Raw genomic sequence first — 23,319 nt, 5'->3', positions numbered from 1 at the left:
AGGAGAGAGAGTGTCTGCTCCAAAAACATGGAGAGCTCCTCTTCTGCGTATTTTTGGTCCCCTATTTATAATAATAGGGTTTAATTAAATCCTAGATAGATTTAATAGAGCCCTAGTGAGAGTCTGACTCTCTCTCTCTCAGTCTGGCAGTTCTGTTTAAACTCAAAGTGCTACACAGGTGAAGAAGCAGAATCTAATAGGGAAAGTATTAATTAGATTCTTTATTTAATTATTAATGGATAATTACAATTAGCACCAAATCCATTAATTAAATAAAGAGCCAATTAAATTAGCAAATTCCAAATAACTCCCTATATGATAACAATTTATCATATACAACCCCCCACTAATCAACACCATCATTATGGAATCTAGGACATGTACACATGTACTGCCAAACCCCAATCCATAGTACATGTCCATATAAGAGCGTATGTGCATTCGATCGGGTCCCGCAAAACTCGATAAAACACTTTATTTGAAATAACTATAAATAATGTATCATTTTATGTAAAATAAATTTTGCAAAACCATTTCCAAAACGATCGGATCCAGTTCGATCCGATCATGCACAGATAGTCTCTATCTTGGTGTTCCCCAATCGGGCGATGGTGACCGTGTTGGATAACTCCTTCACTCACAAAGTGTTCACGCATTCCCGAACACCGGCTTTGACTCGCTTGAGTCTCGGTCATTGATGAACCAAAGAATGCGATCACACTTTGCGGTGGGGTTCCCTCAGTGCATGTGGTGTCGGTGACACATGTCTATCCCTTCCTACATCCGGCGATAATACATGAGGGAATCGACAAAGTAGATTCTTCACCAATGCACACATCAAACATGTGAGCACTCGCATTCGATACCCTGACATCACATGTCTAGGCATACCCAATGCGACGACCATATGATAAGGGTGCCCAGCCCAAACCCTAGTCGTGACTACCATTTTAAGTATAACTTACAGACACATAATGCTCAAAAAGTTTATATCGCATGTGACAATATTAAACTAAAATGTATAAATGTTCAATACAAAGGTGAACCGGGTTGAACCGGATCGAACCGGGTTTGATGGACACACACTTGTCCAACAAACAGAACCTTGTGATCTAGTTGTGTGGGTTAACAAGCTAAGGTAATCTTTCAGTCTCGTTGTTTGTACATTTATATATACTTGATTTACAGGTGTTTTGTCATTGTGTTGCCTACTTGGTGTTGCATATTTTTGGGGCTTGGTATTATAGACAGTTTTTGGTCATAATGTTTTATTGGCCTTTTATTTGATCCAGCACCTCTACATTAGTACCATATAGTGTTAGAACCCTGAAAATTAGATTATTTTTTCCCAAAAGATGTGGTCTTTGTATCTACATGTTAAAATTACTCAATCCCTTTTCAAAAGATATCAAGAGCAATGTCGTGACAGTCATAAAGTACAGTATTAATTCGAATGAGCAGCACCCGTTGCCTGATTCACATCAGGTCACTGTGAGGGTAAGTATCTAATGATGTATCATAATGCCCAAGTCCCTGATCTCATATTCGTTTTGAATTCTTATGATTTGTTTTGCAATTTTAGTTTGTTCTCTCTTTGATTTTGGTTTGAGTGATTGTAGTGATGGAGTTCTTAGGTTACTTTCTTTTATGGCAACAATTATTACTTTCGGGATCTTGTGGGATCTTGTGGAGTCTGGACAATTTGCTTTCACTGCACCTGAATGTGGTCGCTATGGCACTCACGGTTACCAGGTCTTTGCAGAAGCCAAAGTTGTGGAGTTTCTGTCACTTTTTTTCTTCCAATCCATTTTTCATTTTTATTCTGCAACCATAGGTTCTGCATATTGACCATAGTTGTCACGTCATCACGGCGATCCAAGTCGGTGGAGGGGTGTCATGTTGATATATTGACATGTTGTCCGCATGGCGATCATATCGACCATGTTTTATTTTTTATTTTCTCCATTTTTAATGTCATTTAGTATGCTATAATATATACCCTATAACATAAAAAATTAACATGAAAGTGTACTACTAATCTACTGTGATTTAATTCATGAAAGTGTAATATCCATTAGTGCGTATGAAATCATGGATTATCAAATAATTGATAGCAATAGTCTTGTTAATAATAAAGTTGAAAAATCATGAGAGTTGAGATATGATTCATATGAAAGTGACTACAAAAGTAACAAAACAAAAAAACAATTACAAGAACGTAATTTATATTGAGTGAATAGAGCGTAATTTATATTGAGTGAATAGAGCGTATAAATAACCCATCTAAATAAAAAAAAAAAATTGCTGATGTGAATATGTGATTGTTTATTAGTCAATAGTGTATTAGTGTTTTCTGTTTTCTGTTTATTTTTTTATTTTTTTTATGTTAAGGAAAAAGCATTAAAATAAAAAATGGTTAAAAAAAATTATTGTTAAAAAATTAAGTTTTATAATTTGAAACAATCATGTCGACCAATATGGTCATATGTCATGGTATGGCATCCATGGCGGCGCCATGACGACGACATGGAGGCCATATCGGTCAATATTCTTACATCATCCATATCGGTGGTCGATATGCCTACTTCCCCAGCGATATGACGCCATGACAACTATGATATTGACTTTCTCTGTTTTTAGGATTCCTTTTGATCTTTTACTTTCCCACGTCCCTTTCTTGGAGACAAACAGTTTCTGGGATGCTGCTGCCCTGAAATCTACAATTCTGCATTGCAGAAAAAGGAAAACATTCATCATTCTTGATTAATGCGACAGTTGCCTCTCTCACTCTCTGAGTTTTAGAAATACCCATCGGCTTCTGTGATTGTTCTCTGTTTCCTTGAGTTCTTTTACTAATAGCAAGACCATTCATAAAGGCCATCAATCGACTGAATCATCTCTGAATAGTGCAACTGGAAACTCTTCAAGTTGGCGTGTTCTTGCATGTTTGTTTTGTTATTTTTTGTCTCCATTGTGAGTGGGTTGACTACTGTTGGGTTCCTTCTCTTGAAGAAGGCCATCGCTTACAGTTCTTTTCCACTTTCCACGCATACAAAAATTGAATCAAGGATTCCTTACACAAAAAGGGAGGAAAAATCAGGGTGGGATTATAAGGCTTCAACTTTCCAAGCTTCTTTCATACCCTGTAGGTGCCGTGAATATCCAGGAAAAGAGGGTCAAGTACTTGATATTCATCATAGGCCTCATTTCTCTCATCATCATATGTACGCCGATCCATTGTGCCACTCTTTAAATTCTATTCAGTTAAGTTGTCTTATGATTGGTTTTGATTGGAAAAGCTTTAGTTGTCAATTCAAAACACAAATGTATCACTTGATTTCTGGACTTAATTGTGATCAATTCGCTGCGCATCGAATAATATTACTGTTTCTCCTAATAAATGGAAAGTCAGCTCAAATAGTTATTGTGGTGCATCTTCATTGAGCTTCAGTTGAGTGAAATCATTTGCCTCAGTAAATACTGGATTATTTACTTAACTAATCTCAGGTACTTACGGGTTGAGTGAAATCATTCGACCCTGTTCCTTCTTTGTAGGAATCTCAAGTACTTACTCTCTCTCCATCTATATTCTGTTTATGGGCTTTGATTTTTATCCTTTTCCTTTTATTTTTTTATATTGTGAACTACGTATCTGTAACTTTTGTACCTTGTTTCAAGGGTACTGTCATTCATTTCATTAGTTTCCATTAGCTTTCTTTGCTCCTCATTTTAATATTTTTTCAAGCGGAAAAAAATTTGTTTGTTTCTTTAATTTTGGTTTCAAGCTATTTCTTCCCACTTGCCACTCCCCTCTTTTGTCCTTGAAGTACTTTGCTTTCGGGATTAGGTACCTTTTGTTAATCTCTTCTTGTATTTCAGATTTTGTTTTCTTATGTTGGGTTCTACGGATTTGGTATCTCTGTCTGGTTACAAATAGTTATCTCTTTGGGTTTTTGTTTTATGGTTTCTGAGGAGGCTTTTGAGATCCCCACCTTCAAGAACCCCCTTTTTGCTTTTATTTTCTCGTTCCTTATGAGGAAAATGGAAGGCATTATATTTGATTGCCTTTTGAATTTGTTATAGGGATTCTCTGCTCTGTTTTTCTATCTTTGTTTCTGGTTTCTAATCTCATTATCTCCTCTACTTCTTGGGCTACTTTATTGAAATGTTCCCTTGCATGATTTCAATGTTTCATGATCTTGTTCCTACTTTGTAAAACCATATTCCAATTTCTTATTTATTCGTTTTATTATCAGCTATTCAAGTGGACCAATCTGTCTTAGTTCTCATTTTCTGGATATTTTCATGATCTCATGGATCACCGCTGAAGACCCCTTTTTAATTGTTTCTATATTGGCATTGGGTTTATGCCACACACCTATTCTGAATATGCACTTAAATTTATGTCATTTTCTTCTCTATCATCTTCCCATGTATTGATCTTTTTTTTTCCCGGGTTCCCAAGTTTAAATTCTGAATCTATATATAGATTCCATCTCTTTTGCTGTCCAAGTTTTGTTCACTGATTCCTTCGCTGATCTTTGTAGTTTTTGTAATCTCGAATGTCTGGTCTTATGACATCACCTTTGACTGAGATCAGTAAACAGAACTCAGTTCATCTTGGATTTTCTGCTTCTTTCGGTATGAACCCTTTTAATTTAGATACTGAATCTGACTCCAATCAAACCCTTAAACCTAAAAGAAGAACTTCAGAAACTACACTCACTATGCCCAACCTCAAATCCAACCTTTTTGCTGAAGATGGGGGAAACGGAGCCGCTTCCGCTTCATGGACATGTTCATTATATTACCCTCTATGTGTTTTTCTGTAAGGGCACAAGAACCTTGTTCTTTTACCTGCCATTTCTTTTACCTCCTAGATTTGTCTCTTTTCAACATAAATTCAGTTTTCCAACTACAAATCTAAGGTCCAATCTGGTAAGTATGGTCAGTTGAACAAATCTTGTTCTGCCAGTCCACCCTATTTAAGTCGAGATCTTCCACTAAATCATAAGCACTTGTGTCTTCTCTCATTACTTCAACCCTAGGTTTTGAGACCTTTGTATTGTCGTTCTTCTGTTGTGTGTCTTTCGTAGATATGCTCCTCAAACTGATGTATTAAGTAGCCTGGTTGTATTTTATTTATTTTATACTGATCAATAAGCCTATTATATCATAAGATCACTAATCGAGCAGCATGCACTTATTTTACTTGCCCTCTTGTGAGTCTTTCATTGTTTGGTTTTCCCGTGAATCTTACATCATCTCTATTAATATCTGATAGTTAAATATTTGAGAAGAACATTGTTCCTTTGAATTTTCTCTCTGATATTATTTTAGTTACCCTCTTGTGCGTCTTACATCGTTTGGTTTTCCCGTGAATCTTTCATCATCTCTATTGACATCTGATCTGACAGTTAAATATTCGAGTAGAACATTGTTCCTTTGAATTCTCTCTCTCTCTCTCTCTTGCTACTTCTAATCACGCCAATAAGTGCAAAACCTGATGCGCTTGGCACAACAATTCTAATTCTCTCCCTCTTAGTTCTTTTTGCTCCCCCAGGTTTCTTGGCTACATGTTTTACTTGGTCATTAAATTATCCTATAAACTTCCTACTCTTTGTAAATGAAAGATGTTACACTGGAATCTTAGCCATGTAGGTGTATAAATAAATATAGGTATAAATTTTCTTTTTCTCAGCTGTTTCCCATTTAAGAATAGCAAATGAAATCTGCCAGGAACTGTCAAGTTTCAAACTTGTAGGCTAGGTTCACTGCGTACATACTTTTCATCAGGATTTATCTTCTGCTTGTTGCATATTGGTGGAGTAAAGCCTAAGACACATTAACGAATATCAACAAAACTATAATTGTTATGACTTTCAGGAACTCAAACTCCTTAATGATATCAACGTTTAAAGCCCTTTTTGAAAGTTGATTGACTTGATATTTATACGTGAAACCAAATACGGTCCTTATATGTTTTTTTCTACTCCTTATTGTATATACTCTTTTATTAGATGTGCTTTTATCTGTTTTACAACTACCCTCCTTATATCAGACATCCATGGTTTGTATACTTGTGAACAATTTTTGGCCGGCCTATTTAAAATTGATTCTGGACCTCAGTTAGTTCTTGTCCTATGCAGTTCCATAAATCAATCAGGAAGCAAATAAATTTTGTGGAATCGTCTGGGCTGCATGCAAATGTTCTCTATTTTATTCTTTTATGTCCATAGAACCCAAACCATGCCCTAGGTCTTGTCCCTAAAACTAAAGCTCTCCCCTTGTCAAGGGTTCCCAATTCACTAAATATGGCCCTTGAATTACCTTTTGCATGCTGGACTTTGGATGAACTTTCTAGCAGGGTTTTGTTGCTTCTTCTTTCAGAGAGTTAAGAGTGACTTTTCTCTCCCTCACTTTTCCCTTCTTTTATTTGCTTAAGTATTACAGATGTTAGTGGCAACTTTCCTACCACAATTATTAGATTGCATATTTCAGTTGGTTGCAATTATTTTCCAATATTTCATTATTTCTATTGATATGCTTTTGGAGCTGTTTGTTATATAACCTTTACTAGAAGTATGTGCTTTATGATTTCTTATTGTTGTTTTTGTGTCTAAGGCTGAAATAAAATCCTTATAAACCACATAATGACTTATTTTGGAAAATCAAGTGCTTCCGATGGAGCGTAACTCTTCACTTTATATATTGTTCAGATGTCTTGGTAATACACTTTGATTTCAATGGATACCTTGTCAGATGCCTTATTCCTCTCTTGACGGATCAATTGTATATACTGTACCTTTGAATAAAGTACTGCCTCCATACCAATGCATGGAAGCTTCATATGGACTTAATAGTTTGTAGATTGTGGCAAATATTAAGTAGCTCAGACCTTTTAAGATCTTCTTTGACAACCCTAGAACACATGAAGATGCCCAAAAGAGAGACAAAAGTGACTCAGTAGTCAAATGTTGAATTTATCATAGTATATAGCTATTAATGTTTCCTGAAGATATCATTTTGATAAGGAGTTGCTGATGTAGTTCTTTGTTTTGCTGTTTTTGACATCTCTTAGGAGGCATGGCAAGTTTTGATGTCATAAATCTAAAAGTTGATCAACCTATTGCACCAATTTTTATTAAGATGAAGGATAAGAATCTCACAGGTTTTCTTTGGAAACTGGCTGATTTGGCATTAATTTAGGGCCTTTATGGAGTAATCTGAAACCTAATCACGATGCAAGAAAGCAATAAACAGAAGAAACAATCACACAAACAAATATTGATTTAAGCTGTATGTCTTTTCTCATTACTTTACACCACTTCGGTTTGTTGTTCTTGTAGGCCTTTCCCTTTTCCTTTTGAAGCCTTTAGGTTGCACCAGATTTATACGTGTACAAATTTGCTTGCATAGATGTATGGACACAAAACGAAGGATTTGTAAGTATCATCTCTTTTGTACTTCAATCCTTCCTTCTATAATATGAAACCCTCACCATTGCGACTTGCAAGAAGACTGGTGTTTCCCATTGCCCCAAGATCATGGCCTAGTAGAATATTCCTCTATTGTTTGTTATCTACTTCAATCATACTGTTTACTAAGTTTCTGTTAATAAAATCTAACACCGAAAACCATTTTCTACTCAATTTTGTCTTTGCAATACTGTGATTGATCCAAGTTTTCTGTTCATAAACCTCTACTATAATTTGTTCACTCCTTCATAGTTTCCCTCATACTTCAACCCATGACTTCTGTCTTCTAACTCTGTTAGACAGCATCATAAGACCTTTTGGTTTTTGTTTCAATCTATCCTGCATAAGTCTGTTTGTGTTTAGTCCTTGTAGTCTTTCAATTATCTCTCAAGATCTTAGTCCCTCCAAGATTTTAGGTTTATTGTAGATGAGGAATTAACCATGGGTTGAAGTAAATAATCAAGTGAATAAACTAGAGATATATATGGTGTAAAACTTGATAGCAATTATTACTTTGGGTATCTATATAAATACACACACACACTGCACAAGCAAGAGTACTATTTTTTCTATGTACAGAACGAATACTTTGGTTGTCCATCTTCTAATTGCATGTTCAAATTCTCTATTTCCAGCTTTCCTTTTGATATTTCTATTTTTATTTCAATTTAGTCTTGAATTTTTTTACTGCATGTGGACTTTAGAAGATATAGGGTAAAATTTTTCATCTCTATTCGATTAGGTGTAACGACAAGGATACCAGTAAAATAAGCAATTAGGGGTTTCATTGGCAAATTAATCTTGCTGGTTAATAGAATTCTTATTTTCTTGATTTCACAAGAATTAAATATGGGTCTTTAGCTCAATTGGTAGAGAACTTGGGTGTGGAAAATGACTCCATACTTCGAGAGGATGGTGGTTCGAATCCACCAACTCCCTTATCTATATTTTCATTTTAACTTCAATGGTAGTGTGATGGGAACCTATGTAGAGAACCCATTAACATACTGAATGTGTGTCTCTATCTAACTTGTTTCATTTTGACTATAGGTTCTTTGTTATTTTATAGTTCTTACTGCATATTTTCCTTTAGGATGCCTTTGTTATATACTGGTTGTGCTATTCCCATAAACTCTTTTTTAATGATCTTTATAGATTATTAATCAATGCCATACCTTAGAGCTTGATTCTCTCTCTCTCTCTCTCTCTCTTGCCAATTAGAAGTATAAAAGAGTTAGATCCTAATTGGGTTACCCCTCAGAAAAACTTCATTTATATTCTCCAGGCTAAGGATCATATAGGCAGCTTCTTCTACTTCCCTTCACTTGCATTCCACAAGGTAGCAGGAGGGTTTGGTGGAATCAAGAACTTTAGCCGCCCAAGAATTCCTATTCCTTTTCCTAACCCAGCTGGAGAGCATATTGTTCTGGCTGGTGACTGGTTCAAGAAAAACAAGAGTAAGTAACAATATAATTGGGTTCTTCTAAAGAATCATAACTGATCGTGTCGTTAACCGATCAAAAATAAAACCCTAAACTAATCTAGCAAGTAGCAAGTACGGGGTCGATCTACGGGGAACTGGAAGGCTAAATTACTAAGATGATTAGGTGAAAGTGATGAAAATTAAATTACAATAAATTCGAATTTTAAACTAAAAACAAAAGAAACAAATCTAAACTAACAATGCTGTGCAAATACGGGAGAAGACTATCTTTAGGGTTCGAATCCCTAATGGGTAGCTATTCAATTCGGTTGCATGCTTCGGTTTATTATAACCACATGCCTAATAATACCACAGAATGTCGGGTTCCTCCTAGGTATGGACTATCTTGACGAGTACTATCGTCCTTCGCTTATAGGGCTTGGCACGCTTAGTTCGTTCAGCTATAATCGATCATCGGCACAACCACATAAGAACAAAATACTATTGCTTGAATGAAAATAATGAATCACAGAAACAGAAATTTTCAACTAAAACATCGATTAAAATCATCTAAATAGGGATGGGGTCTCAACATCAAGCAATCAAGTATACAAACAGAATTTTAAATAACAAACACAATTAGTTCATCTACACCTTAAGATAGAGGGAACTTAGCCAATCATGGTGGAAGGTGACAAAGGGTAGCAATGGTGACGATGATCCATGAAGACGAAGCTGGAACGGTGATCCTCCTCCTCCCCTTGCCGAACCCAAGATCCAAAAAGAAAATAAAAAATACAAAAGAAGAAGAAGGGAGAAATAGAGAAGAAGAGAAGAGGCACGGCTGCTGCTTCTATGAGGATTGAATGGGAATTCAGATCTATCCGTGGCTTTTTATATTGTTAGCTTTAAGAAAAGAATTTAATAATTAAAAAAGAGGTAAAGATAGGAAAGAGGTACCACTAGAGAGTCCGTGGGTGATTTTGAGTAGAGGAGATATTAGAGAGAGAGAGAGAGAGAGGTGGAATAGAACTAAGAAATGTGGGAGATTAAGTGAATAAAATAAACTAAGAAAAGATTAAAAAAAAGATAGGATAAGGTTTGGATTAGGAAACTAAGAGAGAGATAGAGAGAGGGAGGGATTAGAGAAATAATCCGTAGTAGATGAGAGAGAGAGATATTAGAGAGGAGAGAGAATTTAATCTAAATAATTAATTTAATCAAAATTCTCTTTTTGAGAATATCTCTCCTCGCTGGCCTCGGGTGGACGCAACCCGAGAATTAAAGTTGCTCCAATTAATATTCTGGTCGGTATGAGCCCAATATCGGATATCTTCTGAAGATTTTCTAATTTTAGGAAATGACGATTATGCCCTTGGATCTTAATGAAACTTCTTCCCATCTCGCCCTTGATCGCATATGAGTCGATCCATGAGTAGACTGGTGCCTGTGTAGCATTGAACTCCTCAAACCTGGTTTTCTCAAGTTAGGTTCCGAAAATAGTTTTTTCTCCAATTCTTCCCATATGCCAAAAATATCCCTATACCCTAAAAAAGACAGAAAATATCCAAGGTAGCTCCATTCTAAGCAGATAAAATGTAGAATTAAATGGGATAATTTCACACATAAATGTGTTCATCAAATACCCCCACACTTAGATTTTGCTAGTCCTCGAGCAAAAAGAAAATAAAAAAAACTAAAAAAACCTAACTCACTTTCGTAGGAATCACGGTTACACTTAGCATGTGCAACAAGCCTTTAAACCCCTAGGTTACCCCTGGTGGACGAGTTTTATCTCGTGAGTGTTTGCAAGGAATACACACACAAAATTCATGAATGCAAATTTAAATTTTGACAATGGGTAAGAAGCACACACCGAACCCGAAACTAAGATGCTCTACTTAAGATCAAGAAGACAAAGGTACCCCCACATTTGAGCTCTTATTACCCAATATTGATTCTAGCAACAAGTACACATCCTAATTAGGGACTCTATATCTTCCAAACACCACCTTACTTAAGGTAAGACCACTCATGACGTTAAGGGCACCAAGGACTTTAGGCTTCAGAGCATTTTTGACTATACAATTGTACCAAGGCAATGACATTTTTTTTTTTTTTTATATATATATTTTTTTTAAACAATGAACTCCATTTGTTACTCCACTATTGTTCCTCAAATGCCATTCAGGGTCACTACACAAGACACCCGAGCTACTTGGTAGCTTTGTTTCTTACATACATCCACAAGGATAGTGATACTAGAGTTCCTTTTCAGAGGTTTCACCCCAAGGAGTGTCGATCAAGTAACCTCGCTTCCTGAGGCGCAGTGCCCTGTCTAGCTCCAAGGAATTCAACTCTTACTTTTATTTCTTCCTCTTTTTTTTTTTTTTTTTTAATTTTTTAATTATATGATTCTCAGATCCGTGCAATGTTCTGGCTTTTTAAGCTTTCTAGAAGGCTCATGTAACAAGCTTTAAGCCAACCACTCCCAAGCTAGATAGCTTTAGGGGATTGAGCTTGAAACACTCCTCGGGCTTACTCACTCGAACCAAAAAGGCTACAAGCCCGAACTGGATTTAAGAATACAAATAATAATAATCTAACTGGTCACTCCAACCGTTTTACGCGAGACTCTGGGCTTGTGGCCTAGATGCCCCGGTTACTAAGTTGAAGCAACAGAACTAAACTCTCATGATGATTTTTTTTTTTTTTTTAATGTCACGCCAAAACTAAACTTGGTCTCAGCTCCTAACCAAAAGCTCAAAGAAACACAAGACAACCAAGTGGTCTGTTCCTTCGATAAGATGGGGCTCTTATTGTCTGAGTCAAAATCCACCTTAGGATACATACTAGCTACTGTCCTCTCAACAGGGTTTTCATTACTTCAAATTAGGGTTCCTAAGTCTCTTTCTCCCGCATTTCGCATCAAAGTAACACAGAGACATGTAAGACTTACCAAAAGCCAAAAAATAAAAGTCTGCCAATCGGTCTCACACACCCCCACACTTAAAGTATGCAGTGTCCTCAGTGCATGCAGAAGAATAAAAACAAGGATAAGGGAAGGGGTGTACCAGAAATCAACAATATACGGCCGAACAGTGCATCCAGCAATCAGAAGTAGTTACTTAAAAAAAAACAAAAACAAACAAACACAAAAACAAAAGTACTAAAGAAAGAAAAAAATAGTTGGTTGCATCCCACAGAGCGCTAAGTTTAACGTCTTCAGCCAGACGACAGGGTGACTCACGGAGGGTCAAGGATTAATTCATACCAAGGAGCCGGTTTAGAAGAAGGTTGGGGAGATGTAACCAAAGGGGGAAGTGGCTCAAACCTAACTGTTCAAGGTAGCTGTTCTAAAGAGGGTGAGGAATCTAGCAAAGTATGCACTTCTTTAGTGTACTCCTCAGACTCATCTCCATAGTGCTGCAAAGGGTCATCAATAAGCATGTGTGAAGTATGATCAGCCACAACTTCATCTAATACATCCAATGCAAAACATTCTTCTTCTCTAAAGGAACCTAAGGATCCATTGAAGATGTTGAGCCTAAGCTTCTTATTCCCAAAAGAGATGTCCATGGCACTCGATCTACAATTTATGCAAGTATTCGTAGTAGCTAAGAAGGGGCACCCTAAAATGATAGGGGGAAGCTTGGCTGTGGTGGCTGTATCCATATACAAGACAAGAAAGTCCACAGGAAAGTACAATTCTTCCACCTTCACTAAAACATCTTCTAACATCCCACAAGGTATTTTAATTGAACGATCAGCCAACTGAAGGATGACCTCAGTGGGTTTCAAATCTCCTAAACCAAATCTGTCATAGACTGAACTAGGCAAAATATTCACACTAGCCTCTAAATCAAGTAGTGCCCTACTTATGGAGATTTCTCTAATGGTGCAAGAAATAAGAGGCGCACCTGGGTCCTTAAGCTTAGGGGGTAGGTGGCTGAAAATTACCGAACTAACCTGTTCAGTCAAATGGACGGTCTTAGGGATTTGAGTTCTCAACTTACGCTTTTGGGTGCAGAGGTCTTTCAAAAACTTAGTGTAAGCAAGAACTTGCTTGATAGCATTCAAGAGGGGGAGATTGATGCGAACTTGTTGGAACAAGTCGATCATCTCTTGCATCTTTTCACCCTGTTTACCCTGAAGGGAGTAAGATGGTGTCTGAAGTGCTTGGGAAAAAGGGACCTTTGGAATGTAAGAATCAGGTGATGGTCCCTCCACAATAGGAATGTGCAACCCCTTCCTTGGGAACTGATGAATGGGTTTCACAGGTGGTGTTTCAGTAATGGAATCATGTGTGTCTACATCACCACTGGATTTCTCTCAGGATGATTCAGCCTCTCCTTGGCTTTGAGATCTAGTAGGCAACGTCTCATTAGTGCTTAAGGGTGTATCAGGTTTTTCCACCCTTTTGCCACTCCTTAGGACTATGACCGACTGGACTTGCTCTTTCCCTTGACCCGTTTGACTATTTAGGCTACCTATTGGCTGACTTGGCAATTGACCAGCCTCCCTCCTACTTATAGCATCGGCTAGCTGACCCAATTGGTTTTCTAGCTTATTAATGGACTGAGTATGTGAGTGAAGCAGTTGTGTGTTCTGCTCCAGTCCACTTAATGCTTTTAGCACCTTCTCCTCAAAGGATTCATTCTGTTGGGGTTGAGGATATGGTGGCTGTCCACCTATGTAGGCATTGGTTTGAGCATTAAATGGTGGCCTATATGGTGGGTTTGGAGGATTATTAGGTACTGAGTTTCTCCATGAAAAGTTTGGATGATTTCGCCATCCCGGGTTATAAGTATTAGAAAAGGGATCATTATCCGGTGTAGGAAAACTTTGAGCTACTTGTACCTGTTCCTGAACAAATTCAGGGTATTGTGCAACCGAAGGACAGTCTGTCACATAATGACTAGGGTTAGCATATAAGGCGCAGGCTTCAGTCTGATTAGGAGAGAAACTCACTGGGAAAGGGGACATAGAATGCTATCCTATAGACATTAGATAGTCTAATTTCTTGGACAGCATATCAACCTTAGCAGTCATCTCTACAGTTGGATTGATCTCATAGAGACCGCCTTTCTTTGGTTGCCCTATGTGTGGAATCTCAGTCCGAGAGGCCGAAGCATGATGTTGGGAATTCTCACTAAGGGTTTCAAAAAGATCCCATGCTTCCATCTCATTCTTGTGCATAAATGTTCCACCACAAGAGGAGTCCACCATCTGCCTATATCGGTCATGGAGGCCATCATAAAAGCACTGGACTAACTGCCATTTCGGGACAGCGTGGTGGGGGCACTTCCTAAGTAATTCCTTGAGTCTCTCCCACGCTTCATGAAATTGTTCGCCCTCTAATTGGGAGAAACCAGTAATGGCTCTTCTAAGACTATTAGTCCGGCCAATGGGAAATTTTTTTTTTAAGAATTCCTGCTACATCCCTGCCCATGTAGAAATCCTAACCGAATCTAGGGAATGAAGCCAGTGTTTGGCTTTGTCCTTTAAAGAGAATGGGAATAGGAGTAACTTTAGGGCATCTTCAGAGAGGTTTTGGATTTTGACTGCATAGCACACCTCTAAGAACTCATCAAGATGCTTGTAAGGCTCCTCATTAGCAAGTCCATAATAGGATGGTAACATCTGTATGATGCTGGACTTGATCTCATATTGAGCAGCCTGAATGGCAGGCAGCTGAATACAAGATGCATGGGTATAGGCAGTTGGAGTGAAGTGCTCACTCAGCGGCCTTCCTGGCTGGTTTTCGTTACCCATTTTATTACTATTATCCTTAGGTCTAACAACAGATTGCTCTATTTTGAAGTCAAGGGCAGTCAGGTTGGGGTGCAAAGAACGTCGACCATGCATAAAGCACAACACAGGTTGAACGTGCTAATTAAACAAAAATTAAAACTAGTAATTTAAAACGTGATAACTAATAAAAATAATTAATAAAAATAAAAATCAGAACTAAAAAGAAAAATAATGACTAATTTAAAACTAACGAAAATACTTACCTGGTGTTGGCGGTTGCGCAATTCCACGTGCTGCCCCCGATGACCGGTTACACATATGAGCTTAAGGGGTTGGGGGAATTAAAGTTAAACCTAAACACCCAATCTAACGCTGGAATAAAATAAAAAAATTACATAAAATAACCCTAATTACATAAAGTCTAGGAATTAAAAGCAAACCAAACGGACAGCTTGTCCTACTTGATCTACTCGGCTTCCTGCACAAACAAAGAGAATGTTAGGTATACTAAAATTAACCTAATAAAGAGATTATAAATAAAAATTAAAATTCTATAATTATAAAATTAAAATTAAAATAAAGTAACACAAAACAACTCAATCAATCCTAGCAACCGTGCTTCAGTTCCCCGGCATCGGTGCCAAAATTTGATCGTGTCGTTAACCGGTAAAAAATAAAACCCTAAACTAATCTAGCAAGTAGCAAGTAAGGAGTCGATCTACGGGGAACTGGAGTATCTTGACGAGTACTATCGTCCTTCGCTTATAGGGCTTGGCACACTTAGTTCGTTCAGCTATAATCCATCATCGGTACAATCACATAAGAACAAAATACCATTGCTTGAATGAAAATAATGAATCACATAAACAGAAATTTTCAACTAAATACATCGATTAAAATCATCCAAACAGGGATGGGGTCTCAACATCAAGCAATCAAGCATACAAACCAAAATTTTAAATAACAAACACCATTAGTTCATCTATACCTAAAGATAGAGGGAACTTAGCCAATCATGGTGGAAGGCAACAAAGGGCAGCAATGGTGATGATGATCCATGAAGACGAAGCTGGAAAAGTGATCCTCCTCCTCCCCTTGCTGAACCCAAGATCCAAAAAGAAAATAAAAAATACAAAAGAAGAAGAAGGGAGAAATAGAGAAGAAGAGAAGAGGCACGACTGCTACTTCTATGAGAATTGAATGGGAATTCAGATCTGTCCGCGGCTTTTTATATTGTTAGCTTTAAGAAAATAATTTAATAATTAAAAAAGAGTTAAAGATAGGAAAGAGGTAGGACTAGAGAGTCCGTGGGTGATTTTGAGTGTAGGAGAGAGAGAGAGAGAGAGAGAGAGAGAGAGAGAGAGAGAGAGAGGGGAGATTAAGTGAATAAAATAAACTAAAAAAAAGATAGGATAAGGTTTGGATTAGGAAACTAAGAGAGAGAGAAGGAGAGGGAGGGATTAGAGAAATAATCCGTAGTAGATGAGAGAGAGATATTAGAGAGGAGAGAGAATTTAATCTAAATAATCAATTTAATCAAAATTCTCTTTTTGAGACTATCTCTCCTCGCTGGCCCCTGGCGGACCCAACCCGAGAATTAAAGTTGCTCCAATTAATATTCTGGTAGGTATAAGCCCAATATCGAATATCTTCTGAAGATTTCCCAATTTTAGGAAATGACGATTATGCCCTTGGATCTTCAGTGAAACTTCTTCCCATCTCGCCCTTGATGGTATGTTAGTCGATCCATGAGTAGACTGGTGCCTGTGTAGCATTGAACTCCTCAAATCTGGTTTTTTCAAGTTAGGTTTTGAAAATGTCTTTTTCTCCAAATCTTCTCATATGCCGAAAATACCCCTGTACCCTGAAAAAGACAGAAAATACCCAAGGTAGCTCCATTCTAAGCAGATAAAATGCAGAATTAAATGGGTTAATTTCACACATAAATGTGTTCATCAATAACACATATAGTTAATGGTTTTAGTACAAAAGAGAGAAATCCATTGAGATATTCGAATCGAATCCGTCTAATTGGTCAAGCTCGATCCCAATTCTTGCTGATTCATTCTGATCCCTTGTTGATTCTGCTTTGGATTGTTTTCTTTTCCTAAATACTGATATAAGCTTCCGTCTCATTAACATGATTTGAAAGCAATCTTAGACACTGGGAATGGTATGCCCTTTGCTGATGGGCTTCTCATCAATGGCCGTGGTTGGAATGGATACACATTCAACGTTGATCATGGTAACCATAAATCATGATTTTCTGCAACTCAAGCTGCCACTCACTAAAATTCCAAGTTGTTTTGGCTGTATAGTGTCACTGTTCTTTATATATTGGGCTGGTAAGACATACAGGTTCAGGATTTCAAATGTGGGTCTTACCACATCCATCAACTTCAGAATTCAGGGACACAAGTTGAAGCTGATAGAGGTGGAAGGGTCTCACACACTTCAGAACACCTACTCTTCCCTTGATATCCATCTGGGCCAGTCTTACTCTGTTTTGGTTACTGCCGATCAGCCTGTACAGGATTACTACATTGTTGTTTCTTCACATTTCACCAACCCAGTTCTCACAACTACAGCCATTCTCCATTACAGTAAATCAATTAAAGGAGTTTCTGGTCCTCCACCTGGTGGCCACTCAAATCGATTCGTCTCTCAACCAGGCCAGATCTATACGGTACTCACCCATATGCCATCGATCAATCAAATCCTACTTCTGCTAATTATGTTCTTAATTTGATTGTCTCTGCATCTGTTGAAACAGATGGAATTTGACTGCAAGTGGCCAAGACCCAATCCTCAAGGCCCTTATCACTATGGATTGGTAAACACCGCCCGTACAATTAAGCTTATCAATAATGCAAACATCGTTAATGGCAAGCAGAGGTATGCTATCAATGGTGTCTCCTTCATTGCAGCAGAATCACCATTGAAACTAGCAGATTATTACAAGATCCCTGGCGTCTTCAATTTTGGAAGCATTCCCGATAAACATTCCCGATAAACATCCCCGAAAAACATCCTGGTGACGGCATATGCAACCTTAAGACTTCACATTTCAGGGCTTATGTTGAGATTGTGTTTGAGGATTGGACGGACACTGTACAATCATGGCACATTGATGGTTATTCCTTTTTTGTTGTCGGGTAAGGTTTATAGGCCATGAAAAGATTCATTCTTTACTTATCGTGGGTTCAACTCGATTTGGAGTACATTACCAGATTCAACAAATTGAATTCTGTCTTATAGTTGTCAAGGCATCGCCTAGGTGCCACCTTGACGGCCAGTCTCTTTGTTGGGTGCAAGGCATCATGCCTTATTGACACTTCATGAGTTTACATTGATTTATGTTTATTTTTTTTAAACTCTTTCTTATATTTGCAAAACTAAATCTGATCGGTTTTTCACATCGTTTTCTGTTTGGTTCCGGATATCTCTTTTGCATTTACATATGGTCACACATGCATTTGAACGTGCATATTTAATAGTATATATATATATATATATATTCAGGTATTCATATATTCAGATTAGCATGTATGTATATACTTATATTCATGTATATTTTTTTTCCATCTTGGGAGTGTATCCAAACATGCACATTTTATATAATTGGGTTATATAAAATTTATCCAAAAATCTGTTAACTTACTGCTACTGGTCGATCCAATCGACCTGAGAATCGGGGCAGGTTATAACCCAGTCCGCGATTCATTTTCTCTCATTTCTAATTTCTGTTTTAGCTAAGGCAGAGCTCCAAGAACGACCAGTGGGACGTGTAAACTTCTTCCCCCACCAATCCAAGTTGTTCCCTCAAGATGCTTGCTTCCAAATCAAGAGCAAGGTGAGTTTATAGGAAAAACTAGGTTTTCCCAAAAAATTTATGCTGTTTTTCTATTTCTTTTTGTTTCCATCAAATAAACCTAGGGTTTGCATCTCCCATTTCATTTTTCTTTTCTCTAATTTTTTTCTAATAAAACCTAGGGCTTATTTCTCGCTTTTGATTTCTTCTTCTCTTACCTAGATGTCTACGCCAAATCCGAAGTGCGCAAGGGAACCGGCTTTCAGCAATTGTCCTCGTGTTGAGACCGAGTCTTCCTCTTCAGCATCACCATCTCCAGCATCTGAAGATGGTTCTTCTGAGCATGATTCCTCTTTCGAAGAAGGAGAATTTGATGAGTTGTGGTTTTCTTGCTACCAACATTCTCGGGATTGGGGAAACTTTGAGCACAAGAAGATCGACAATGGTAAGGTGGTAAAAGTAGAGGATTTCCCAAGGTTCAAAGTGTATGAGAGGTTCAATGCCATGGAATGGGCACCAATGCTGACTCCTCAACTTCCATGCAACCCAAACCTTGTTCGGCAATTTTATTTTAACCTTAGGCCTTCCCATGGTGACGAGTACCAAGGCTATGGCCTTGCGAATTGGGTAAAGGGGGTTAAGATTGTGTTTAACTATGCAGACCTGGTTGCCCTGTTACAGGTAGCCAATAGGAGTGAGAAGTTTTATTGCAGACCAAGGACTAATACCTCAAAGGTCTTTCCTCGTCAATCTCGAGAGCAAATGTTTCGGGCACTTACTGGTAGGGATGAGTTTCCCGAATCAGAGGTTGATTTCAAACCTTCAGCCTGAATATTAAGCAGGTGTGTGTAGTACAACATCTGCCCAAAAGGAGGCAATAGGCGGGGCATATCTATGCTGTGGGCCTTTATTACTTATTGCCTATATAGGGCAGGCACAGGAGGTCCAAAGATTTGCTTGCCCTATCTACTTATGGAGGTGATGATGTATCACCGCCCAATACCCATTGGATGGCAATTTGCCGTATGGTAGGCTTCTCTCTCAAGTGTTTAAACACTTTGGGGTTAGTTTTACTGATGAGATTGAAGGAGGTGAGGGTAAGGCTCCTATTGGCAAGACTACTATTAAGAAGATGGGATTGCTGGGTGCTCCGGGGAGTGATGTGGAGGTTGAGAATGTGGTTCAAGAAGGCAATCCAGCGGGGACCGGTTCACAGCCAGGAGATCTTTTCGGTGCAGGCCAGTTTGCAGTTCGACTTCACAAGCAGCACCTCCTTCTCCAGAAACCTATAGCATGAGGGACATGATGTTACAGCTTCGAGCCATGAGTAGCCAACTTACAGGGCCCTCCACTTCTGTGCAGCAACGTTTCTCTTCTTTGGATGGTAGGATGGGCACCACGGAGCAGAGACTGGACTTCTGGGATGCTCGCTTTCAAGTTGATTCGCATCCACCTCAGCCACCTCATGAACCTGCTCAGGAGTAGCTTTTCTTTGTTATTCTAGAAGTTTATGACTCTTCCTTATGTTTGTTTCTATTTTCCTAGCTTGCTAGTTGTACTTTTCTTCTTTTTCTTATGATGTATTTTGGGAAGTAGTGCTTCCAATTTTTATTTGGTTGTAATGGCTTTAAGCCCTTTTCTATGTTATGAAGTTTATCTTTTGAATCAAATCAATTTCCTATTATGTCTATCTACCATCTTGTCTGTTTGTTTACTCATGATTTTTACATCTTTAATTCTTGTTCGCTTATTATCCTATTTCTGCTATTTGTGGGTTTAGAGAGCTTCTCACTCTGATATCAAGTTCTGTCACACCCCAAACCACCCCTAGGAGGATTGAGCACGTGACCCGGATGTCAAACTACATCCGCTAGATCTCCAGGATCTAGAAGCTAACACCACTCACAAACACACACACACATCCAACTTATAGGATAGTATAAACAAAGTGCAACGGACACTAAAGTTCTCTACAAAAAGTGCCACCAGTTACATTGTTTAGAAGTAGCTCACAAGCCTACAGTTCTATGTGATACATTCAAGACATTTTCTAAGCTTTACATCAAGATCAAAAGGTTAAACAAAAGATGCATCTATAAGCTTCAAAAAAAGTGTCACACCCCAAACCACCCCTTGGGAGGATTAGGTAGGTGACCCAAATTCCATGGTAGCAATCCGCCAAACCCCGAGGATTTAGAAGCTCTTAATCTATTCACAGACACACACAACCACAATAATACAAGATGTATAACATAGAGTGATGCAGAAAAACTAATATTTACATTAAGCTTGTAAGAAAACAAAGGGAAAGAAAATATACACAAACAACATTGTTTAGTTCTCTCTCTCTGAACAGCAACAGTCCCAACTTTATTCAACCCAGTTTTACAAAAGAATATAAACAGGGCAAGGCAACCTGAACCCTAAAACAAAGCTGTACAAAAGTGGGATCCCTAGAAAAACCAAAAAGAAATCCCATAGTTGAAAATAGAGTTAGCTGCACACCCCTCACGGGTCCTCCTCAACTATCACCGAAAAGACTCTTACCAGTAGTATGACCTCCATCCGGGTCCACACCAATATTGTCATAGTAACCAAAGCCCATCTCCGGGAGATGAGCCTCCTCGCCATAGAGACATCCACCTGTAGGATCATCTAATAAAAACATATACAAAAGAGTGTGAGCTCCACCGAGCCCATGAATGAAATATCACCATGCATGCACATGCAAGCATAACCATATGAGTCCTACATGATGTGCAGTTCATTTTATTTATTAGCCACCTAACATTACAACTACGACAGGTAAGTGCTACTACAATCCCCAATATATGTATCCCTGGTATGGGCTTTTAGCCCCTACCCGCGTTACACCCATTCAGTTGTCAGAGAGGACCGATCAGCTCCCGCATCAGTCACCAAGGTCAGCCCAACCAGTCCTCTGGGATTAACCTGTGAGGCATCCATCCACATTTCAACATATCATATTTATTTTGCTAGCATATAGCCTCATAACCACCTTTTCGGTGCATAACATTTCCATCTATTTTCTCTTTCTTTCTCTTTTCTTTTCTTATTCATATGATCACTCTCACAGGCATCCAACACCTTAACCCCTGTTGGCATGGGTGCATAGCACAGGTGATGATACTCTAGCCCAATGCATCTATATGGCATAGTATGAGTCGGGTGGTGTCAACCACATCCCATTCTACGGGCTACCACAGGCCTCATTTCCAAGCCGACTACGACATCGAGTCTAGCAGTTCACATACAAGCATTCATTGTTCATTCTTAGTATTCATCGATCAAGCATTTCTTACTTAATAGAATATACAGTAATTGAAATAAGTGAACAGAGTAAATAGCATCACTGTAATTTCCATGAGTCGTTAGCCATGTTACATTTACACACACGGTGTAATTTCACGCACCTTGTTCTAGTCCTACTGGTTCAACTATTGGCTCGATCCCGGTTGGTAACTGACTGTGCACCTCGAGCTCGGGATTAAAAGCTAGTTTATCGGATCATAAAATTATGTCAAATAAAGTTTAAGATTACATTAGTGTCCTAGAGTTGGTCTAGGCTTAATTGTACTGACTTTGTATTTATACAGGTATTACCTAGAATTCTTTGGGTCTTGCACTGGGCTTTCGGATCTATCTCTCGGTGCATCATGCAGAGATGTAAGATTCACATTTCTTGGTATTTCCATAGCATAGTCTGCCTATGCATGACCCAATCAACCTCCCAAACCAATGCAAAGGTTCATAGCTTAGCTGAAACCAACTCTGGGCATGGTTACCTGGCCCTGTGGGGCCCACTTCAGCATCCAGGGTATGGATGACATCAAGGACTACTGGAGAGGGGTATTTTCATCATTTACATCCTCCCCATACTCCCTTAGGTCCATCAGTGAAGGTCCAAAAGGCAGAATTCACATCTGAGCTCAAATTCTTGGATTTTGCAGCAAGGCCAACCATGGTTTTGATCAAGGATGCAAATGGGATGACCATGGACCAAAAATAAGGCAAAATCAATTGGTCCAAATGGATTAAAGCTTGGCTTTCGCATTTGGGAGCTGGGGGGAGCTCTGACAGCACAGAGAATGGCTGTCCAGGCTGAGCTTAGGCTTTGAATCCAACTTTGGCTGCATGCATGGCTTGGTTTACATGTATTTACATGAGATAATACTGATCTTATGCTAAGGTGTGCAAGGATCTCATTGCATGCAGAGATCCATGCCCAGACTTCATGCTCTGGGTGCAAGTCTGCAGTGTAACTCATCTCAGAGACTGATTTCAGTCTCAACTGCAGTAGCAGTAGTATAACAGACCATATGATGGTCAGATCTTGCATGCAATGCTCATGCTTGCAAGATCCCAAGCTTTACTAAGCATCCCAGTGGTGTTCTGAGCATTACAGGTCAGAGACACACCAATCCGACCAGAGAACTGTGGTCTATCATGGTGAACAACAGTATACAGATAGTGAGATCTTTACCTTAATCTTGTATGTAGGCTGAGATTACTGTCAGATGCAGCTCAGGTCTCTCCTTCCTCCTTTTTCCTTCTCTTTCCTTCTCTTCTTCTTCCCTCTCCTTCTCTTTCTCTCTTTCTGTTTCAGTAGCAGCCGTAGGAAACGAAAATGAAAGCTGGTCCTTACCTATTTATAGTTTTAGGATAACTAAGGCTTGTTTGGCCTTAGGTCCCACTTCCCAAGAATGCATTTTTGAGTGCATTCTGGGCCATTCTGGCTGCACTGGTGGGGTCCACATGATACTAGAGGTGGGTAATGGTTTCTAAAATTCCCATCTACCTCTAGAGGGTATTTATAGGCTATGTGAATGATT

At 38.6% G+C, this 23,319-nt stretch overlaps 1 non-coding gene and 1 pseudogene across 1 annotated transcript; both read left to right on the top strand.

Annotated features, from left to right (window-relative positions):
• Window positions 1-1,374: 1,374 nt before the first annotated feature.
• LOC122650654 lies at window positions 1,375-17,814 on the top strand (annotated as a pseudogene).
• Window positions 14,189-14,295, top strand: LOC122653356. Its single transcript, XR_006331787.1, has one exon. It is a non-coding gene; the product is annotated as a small nucleolar RNA R71 (small nucleolar RNA).
• Window positions 17,815-23,319: the final 5,505 nt, after the last annotated feature.

This window comes from Telopea speciosissima, chromosome 2 (assembly GCF_018873765.1).
Source record: "Telopea speciosissima isolate NSW1024214 ecotype Mountain lineage chromosome 2, Tspe_v1, whole genome shotgun sequence".
Taxonomy (NCBI): Eukaryota; Viridiplantae; Streptophyta; class Magnoliopsida; order Proteales; family Proteaceae; genus Telopea; species Telopea speciosissima.
This window is presented reverse-complemented; position numbering and strand designations above follow the sequence as displayed.